The sequence below is a fragment of the Diabrotica virgifera genome, chromosome 2, assembly GCF_917563875.1.
Source record: "Diabrotica virgifera virgifera chromosome 2, PGI_DIABVI_V3a".
In the NCBI taxonomy this organism is placed as follows: domain Eukaryota; kingdom Metazoa; phylum Arthropoda; class Insecta; order Coleoptera; family Chrysomelidae; genus Diabrotica; species Diabrotica virgifera.
Window position 1 is genome coordinate 73030768 of NC_065444.1, and position 7296 is coordinate 73038063.

Sequence of the window (7296 nt, forward strand, 5' to 3'; positions counted from 1 at the left end):
TTATTACATAATTAAAATTACATGGTTAAGTTATAAAATGAGAAAAATTTACATGTAAAATTTAAAGTAACATAAACAATCACCATTTTACCAGTGGTGTAGGTACGAAACGGTACGAAATAAATGAAATTATAAAATATATTGTGGCAACTTCGAATATGGAATTAATAGCGTATATTGTTATTATTATTGACTTTTTTGTTGTTAAACATTTTATTGCTTGATTTTATTTTGTTTATATGTAAAAAATTTATTTAAGAGCACAGGCGCAAATATTTTACGGCTATCTCTACTTTTTCTTTTTTTACACGGCAAATTATATGTAGTAAAGTTTTCACTGGTATGGATACGTACATAAACATAACTTGACAATGACATTGTCACCATTAACTTGGAGATGACTTTTGAATGTTCTTGGATAACTGTTACTTGTATCATCGCTTAAATTATTAATTCAACTAATTAATATGATAATTTTTCACTAACTATTTATTCAGTGATTATAATAATTTATATACTATGCCATAAAAGATAATACTTAATCGAGAAAAGAGAAAAAGTGATTTTTTTAATAATATATTGTTACTATGGAACATGATACTATAAATAACAAGATAATATATTGCACATCCGGAAGTCGTGACGTAACTGGAGACCAGCAAGTTCGTAATGGTTCGTAATCATTCGTAATGTCCGATTACTTTGAATTGTTCGCGGTTGTATTTTAAATTTTATCTTTGACAGTTATTTTGACTGGAATCTCGACTCTAAATTATTTTCGAATACATTCTATCTCTTTATTTATAGTATCATGCTATGGAACGCTTAGATAAATTTTGAATATCTTTAACAACAAAATGCTTATATCACAATATATATCCTGGTGTAGTCTCTGCTTGGGATCTTCCATAAATAATAAACAATAAATAACTTTTTATTAATTTCACGTCTTAAATTATTTAGCCAATACACTATTAATATTATTTAATAAACAACTCAAGATAACAAGCGATACACAATTATTGGGATCAAAGCTAGCCGTGAAAAAAATTACGTATGTCTTGTTTTAATCTGAATTTTTATCAATTAATTTTGATTAACGTTATAAAACATAAAAAATCAGTCAAAACCTTTAACACAGAACTTTAATCTAAAATAAAAAGAATTAACACAATTATACGTAACAATAATAAATAAAATCAAACAAGATGCTGTATATGTCCACCACCAACATCTCTACATAACCTAACTTTTCTTGTTAAGTTGACGTGCACTGCAAAGTTGACGTAAACTGGAAAGTAGTATATCTGAATTAAGAATAGACATGCACTGTATATCTATCTCTGTCGTTGAGAGCCACCTATGGTGACAATAATTTTGGATCAAACGTTATTATTATTCCTAAAGCCGTGTCAAATATCTAAAATTGCCGCTGTCTTGTCAGCACATTGTGTTCGACTGAGTGCATTGTACGACAAAGATAGCGAATGTTCAATTTGGAAAATATTACCACTGACATGGTGTTCATTTTTTTCCAATAGGGCTTTTCATCGATTGTCATTTGTTTCGAGCTTCTGTCATGTGTCACATAATATTAATATATCTACGTCATACGTCTTTGGTTTGTATTATTGTATATACCAATAACGTATGTCGTAGATATATTAATATTATGTGACACATGACAGAAGCTCGAAACAAATGACTGTGAATGAAAAGCCCTATAGGGCTTTTCATCGATTGCCATTTGTTTCGAGCTTCTGTCATGTGTCACATAATATTAATATATTTACGTCATACGTCTCTAGTTTGTATCATTGTTATATACCAATAACGTATAACGTAGATATATTAATATTATGTGACACATGACAGAAGCTCGAAACAAATGACTGCGAATGAAAAGCCCTATACTGAAAAAAGTAATACTTTTGAAAAATTTAAACGCAGAATGAAAGACTAAATTATTACCGAGGGCTGAAAGTCCCTTAGAATAAATAAAAAGTTTCTTTTGAATGAGATCTTTGAAAATAAAAATCACACTAAATTGTCTCTTAGTTTTTCACCCCTGTAACTTTTTTCTCAGAATTCGAAAAAATAAATCCCATTTAAATATAGTATTGGAGCCGAAATTTTGCGCCTATATTTTTGCACCTGATTTTTGCCATATTTCTGTTGTCGGTTCGGGAAGATAAATAGGCTGTAATCTTTTACGTGTAGCTTCACATACTTCATTTTATATTGTAGAGACAGTTGCAAATCCAACACGATAACTGTGCCCGATTGTACTGAAGCTGTCGCCTGTTGCTAAAAACCTAAAACAGTATATTTTTTAGGTGCGGAACTAAAGATAAGGTGGAGAAGTTTACATGATTCTTATGTGCGATACTTAAGAGTAATCAAAACAAGAACTGGACAAGCTGCACAAAATAAAACATGGCAATGGGCTGAAAGTATGAAAAGGTTCCAACCTTTCTTGCTTTTTGCTAAAACCTCTTCAAATGTGCCGGAAGTTGCGACTAATGTAGAGTCTGCAACTGAGAAAGATGATGGTGTAGATGTTTCGGGTAATGAAGAGAGTGAAATTGGTGATATATCTGAGGTAACCTTACCTACAAAAAATAAAGAGTCTGCTACTTGCGCTGATGTAACCACCACGATTGTAGAACCAGAACAAAAAAAAACGAAAAGTCAGAAATGTACAAAATACAAAACCAACTTCAGTTGACTCTATTATTAGTTATTTTGAAAGCAGAAAAAAAAACAGAAAAAGACTCCAGGGATTTATTGTTTCTATCATATGAAGGCTTGATAAAACAATTTTCTGGAAAACGTCAGGCCGAAACAAAATTACAAATTGTTGAGATAATTGCCAAGCAAGAGTGAATGCATTGTGAAGAGCAGCAGCAGATAATTGAACTATACCAGAGTGCTCAATCATCAACTTCCAATACACCTCTGATTCGAACTTCTGTGAAACTCCGCTTATTTAGCCGGACCAAGGAACCATTTCCCATGAAGATAATCAAAGTACCAGCAGTGCAGATTGCGAACAATCATTTCCGACTTCAGCAGGCACCTTTTTACGAGTTTATACTCCTTTGTAATGTTGATATTTAAAAAATATAAAAATAAAAATCGATCAGATTAGCTAAGCGGACTGAGGCGCACGATTGACAAATCTAGTGGATATGCGGTCGAGGCGATCGAGGTTCGAGCCCCAGCCCGGTGAATAGAAAAATAAAAAGGCTGACGTCGTAGTCTAAAATTCTAAAAAGAATCTACGACTTGGTCTGGAACAAGCTGGTGTCTGATCGGCCTTTGGAGGAGCGGTACGGCAAGGGATAAGGGCTTGCGGCTCGGTGACACTCCTCCATAGACCCCTACCGGAAGGGTATTGACGCCTAAAAACGGTGTAATATAATATACAGGGTGTTTGGTAAAGAATGGGCCATAGCTTAACCTCAGGTTCCTGAGGTTGAAATAGGCCGATTTAAGCTAACTTACCGTAGTACAAAGTTTATAATAACCGAGATACAGGGTGTCAAAATTAAACTTTTTTTTATTTATTACTGAATATTTCCTGACAGGTATGAGATAACAACATGAAATTTGATATGTGGGGGTTTTTTGGGTCGAGAAAACTAAATTCCCTACCAAAAATTATGTATTGCCCAGAGGGCGCCACATACGCCTTTCAGCACTCATTTATTACGTTAAATTTTTTTTATCCCTCACTCTGTATAATTTTGACATTAAAATTTTTATTCTCCTATTAGTTTTACTTAAAAAAGGTATACTTCTTTCATCTCCCTAAACTCAACTGTTTTCGAGATAAACGCATTTTAAATCTGCGATCCACCATCATTTTTAGCATAATATCATCCTAGTTACACCCGAAAAATAACTTAAAACCATAATAATTGTGCCAATTCTCAAATTTATGTCATTGCATCGCAAATTCCATTTGAAGAAATTTGCGATACATTTTTGGATAATTTTATGGTTTTAAGTTATTTTTCTGGTATAACTACAAGGATATTATGCTAAAAATTATGTTGCACCGCAGATTTAAAATGCGTTTATCGCGAAAACGGTTGAGTTTAGGGAGATGAAAGACATACCTTTTTTAAGTAAAACTAATAGGGGAATAAAAATTTTAATGTCAAAATTATACGGAGGGACGGATAAAAAAAATTGAACGTATTAAATGAGTGCTGAAAGGCGTATGTGGCGCCCTCTGGGCAACACATAATTTTTGGTAGGGAATTTAGTTTTCTCGTCCCAAAAAACCCCCACATACCAAATTTTGTGTTGATATCTCATGCCTGTCAGAAAATATTCAATAATAAATAAAAAAATTGTTTAAATTTGACACCCTGTATCTCGGTTATATTATAAACTTTGTACTAAGGTAAGTTAGCTTAAATCGGCGTATTTTAACCTCAGGAACCTGAGTTTAAGCTATGGCCCATTCTTTACCAAACACCCTGTATAAAAATAAAAATACAATGAGTGATGATTGATTACCTCAAAGTAATAGCTAGTCTTTCTTCCGCTGAAATAGGTTCACGAAAATTGATATGAAGGTTAGAAATATCTTCCCTTATTAAGTTTAAAATTTCATCAAAATAAGCAATTTTCATTCTGAAATATTTATAAAAACGTTTTTCGTCAGATCGAATTTTTAGCACTAACGTATGAAATTCTCCTTTTTGATGTCTTTCCAAATTTATCTCATGAGTCCAAATTTTTCTTTTTCTTTAAAAAATATTAATAGATATTAAAACTCATATGAAAACAGATATTTGGTATATTTCCAGTTGCCTAGTAAGTACATAACAAGACAATCTTTAATTTTAATATATGTATATTTAGATATTTTACCTTTGATCCTCCTCGTCTGCTAAAGCAACCAGCAAGATCAAATCTTCCTCCGATTTCGAAGAATCCATTCTAGACTATGTCGTTGTCGTCGGTTCAACGTGATCAATGAGAAAAAACACGTCGTCGTCACGACGAATAATCGCAGCAATGTGTTCATGACAATGAAAAAACGCTGTCGCTTATATTGCGAAAAAAATCGTGTCGTCGACGCACCGATTAATAGTCTGGGCTGATTATCGGAGAATAGGCCATTTTTGGGAAAAGTTATTACCCAGCAATTTTATTGCTGGGATCGAATCTTATTATTGTATGTATTAATAATATAGGTATACAAAGTCCGCAGATAGTGTGCTACTTTTTTTATAAACAAAATGGCGCTTGAAAATCGTGTTTTTTTTTCAATTTTTGCTCTATAGCTCCAAAGATTTTAACTTTACACCAAAAACATCCAAATAAAAATTCACCGCAATTAAATTCTGCATAGAGACGTGTTTTTCCCGATTCACTTTGACAAAAACTTTCCCCGGAAAATGAGGGTTTTTCCAACAAAATCTTTAATTTTCTATTAAAATTTTAGATAAGTAATTGTTAATCAATAATTAAATAACTTGGTAACATATAAGATCTTTTCGTATAGATTATAATTCCAGAAGCCGATGGAAATTGAATAGACAGTTTAGCAACAATTGAATTGTTAATTAAAAATTTACAGTCGCTATAATAACCACAATAATTATGATACATAAGAATAACTATGATTTTTGTATAAAAAGATATTGTACCTATATAATGCACTTTACATAATTGAAATTAGACTATTTATGCGGCCTCAGGAATATTTTAAAATTATAAACAATTTTTTGGCTTATAAACAAATAGAATATCTCGGGAAATATTAAACTAAATTAAATTGTGAAAACGGTACTGGAAAAAAAGCGGCAAGACGCTTCCTTTAAAAGAAAAATCGTTTAATTGTGATGTGTGGTTCTTGAGATACAACCGGTCAAAGTTGACCGGCATTTACGGCAAAGATATAAACAATACGATCATAATTTTCAAACCATCACCTTTTCATTTTCGTCCTCTTTCTCCACACCAATTTTCATATCTTTAAAATAATCATAACATATATTATTATAATAAAAACTATCGATATTACGAGTAAAAATTGCCAAAAATAGCAAAATTCCAATTAAAAATTACATTGGAGAAAATGTAACCCTCAAAGTTCAAAATCGATATACGTTAAAAAAATGCATTTTCTCGGCTTCCCATGGAGCAATTTCCATCATTCTTTTTTTGTTCCCAAGTAACTCGAGTAGAGCCATCGAACTAACGCATTATTAAATGTCAAACTTGCTTTTGTTTTGTTATAATAAATTAATTTTTTTATTATAACAAAAAATTTTAATTTGTTTAAATAAAATTTTTTTAAATAATTATACAGCTTTCAAATGAAAATATTTGTATTTTTAACAATAAAAGGTACACTTAAAGTAAGTTTATCTAAAAAAAGTCTATAACTGAAAAAATATGTAGTTTTCTGTCCGTATAAATAAATTATTCTATTATAACAAAACAAAAGCAAGTTTGACACTTAATAATGCAACAGTTAGATGGCTCTACTCGAGTTACTTGGAAACAAAACAAGAATGAAGAAAATCGCTCCATGGGAAGCCGAGAAAATGCATTTTTTTTAACGTATACCGATTTTGAATTTTGAGATTACATTTTCTCCAACCTAATTTTTGATTGGAATTTTGGTATTTTTGACAATTTTCACACGTATTATCGATAGTTTTTATTATAATAATATATGTTATGAGTATTCTAAAGATATGAAAATTGGTGTAGAGAAAGAGGACAAAAATAAAAAGGTGACGGTTTGAAAATTATGATCCTATTTTTATATATTTGCCGTAAATTTCGGTCAACTTTGACCGGCTGGATCTCAGGAACCACTCATCATAAATAAACGTTTTTTTTTTTAAAGAAGCGTCATGCCGCTGTTTTTCCAATACCGTTTTCACAATTTAATTTAGTTTAATATTTCCCGAGATATTTTATTTTTGTTTATAAGCCAAAAAATTGTTTATAATTTTAAAATATTCTTGAGTCCGCTTAAATAGGTGAATTTCATTTCTGTAAAGTACATTAGATAGGTATAGTGTCTTTTTATAAAAAAAATCAAAGTTATTCTTATGCATCGTAATTATTGTGGTTATTATAGCGACCGTAAATTTTTAATTAACAATTCAATTGTTGCTAAACTGTCCATTTAATTTCCAGCGGCTTCTGGAATTATAATCTATATGAAAAGAGATTTTACGTTACAAAGTTATTTAATTATTGATTACGAATTACTTATCTAAAATTTTAGTTGAAAATTAAAGATTTTGTTGAAACAAC

At 30.9% G+C, this 7296-nt stretch overlaps 1 long non-coding RNA gene across 1 annotated transcript; it reads right to left on the reverse strand.

The window, feature by feature from the left end:
• Positions 1 to 1126: 1126 nt before the first annotated feature.
• Positions 1127 to 5538, reverse strand: LOC126880098 (uncharacterized). Its single transcript, XR_007696407.1, has 2 exons — positions 4888 to 5538; positions 1127 to 2315 (listed from the first exon to the last, which is right to left on the reverse strand). It is a non-coding gene; the product is annotated as an uncharacterized LOC126880098 (long non-coding RNA).
• Between the last annotated feature and the right edge of the window lie 1758 nt (positions 5539 to 7296).